The sequence below is a fragment of the Nerophis lumbriciformis genome, linkage group LG03 (genome assembly GCF_033978685.3).
Source record: "Nerophis lumbriciformis linkage group LG03, RoL_Nlum_v2.1, whole genome shotgun sequence".
In the NCBI taxonomy this organism is placed as follows: domain Eukaryota; kingdom Metazoa; phylum Chordata; class Actinopteri; order Syngnathiformes; family Syngnathidae; genus Nerophis; species Nerophis lumbriciformis.
This window is the reverse complement of record NC_084550.2, coordinates 33,562,501-33,563,051: the sequence shown is the minus strand read 5'-3', so window position 1 is coordinate 33,563,051 and position 551 is coordinate 33,562,501. Positions and strand designations below refer to the sequence as shown.

Sequence of the window (551 nt, the reverse complement as noted above, 5' to 3'; positions counted from 1 at the left end):
AACATATATGACGGTGAGAAAACGCTGTCAAAGTGGAGGCACGTAAATAAAAATGACGAATCCTGACGAGACGGTCAGAAAGCGACTTGGAGATGGTCTGTAAAACATAAAAGTCTGGTAAGCCAATCAATGATCATCATAATTAAGCAAACAACACATTTTTTTAATAAAAATGTATCAAAACAATTTTGCACACTCCCAAGAAAAAAAACCACACAGACTTGAATTGTATTCTTTTATTTGTGTGTGTGTGAAAACACTACAATGTGTTGTGCCCTAAAAGGAGAACACCTTGTTGGTATCAACTGATGATTGGTTAAAAAAGTCCAAATGCCTCATTAAAAAAAAAAAAAAAAGTACAGTCCTTTTGCAGTCAAATATTTTCTACAACACGTTAATCAGTTCGACTATTTTGTGTTTGTTTAATTCCATAGTGTGTTTCAAAACAACATTTCATAAACAGTGTGTAACGTAAATACTCCAATCAGCAGGAAATGGGATTCATGTGGCCCCTTTCGTCACGGTTTACCCGACACATGAAACGTGACAAA

At 35.0% G+C, this 551-nt stretch overlaps 1 protein-coding gene across 1 annotated transcript in view; it reads right to left on the bottom strand.

Moving 5' to 3' along the window:
* Positions 1-221: 221 nt before the first annotated feature.
* Positions 222-551, bottom strand: part of slc2a1b (solute carrier family 2 member 1b) — an 89,385-nt gene continuing 89,055 nt past the window's right edge. Inside the window, exon 10 of the mRNA XM_061937641.1 lies at positions 222-551. This exon is cut by the window's right edge and continues 2,746 nt beyond it. The gene's annotated coding sequence lies outside the window, so the exon portion shown is untranslated.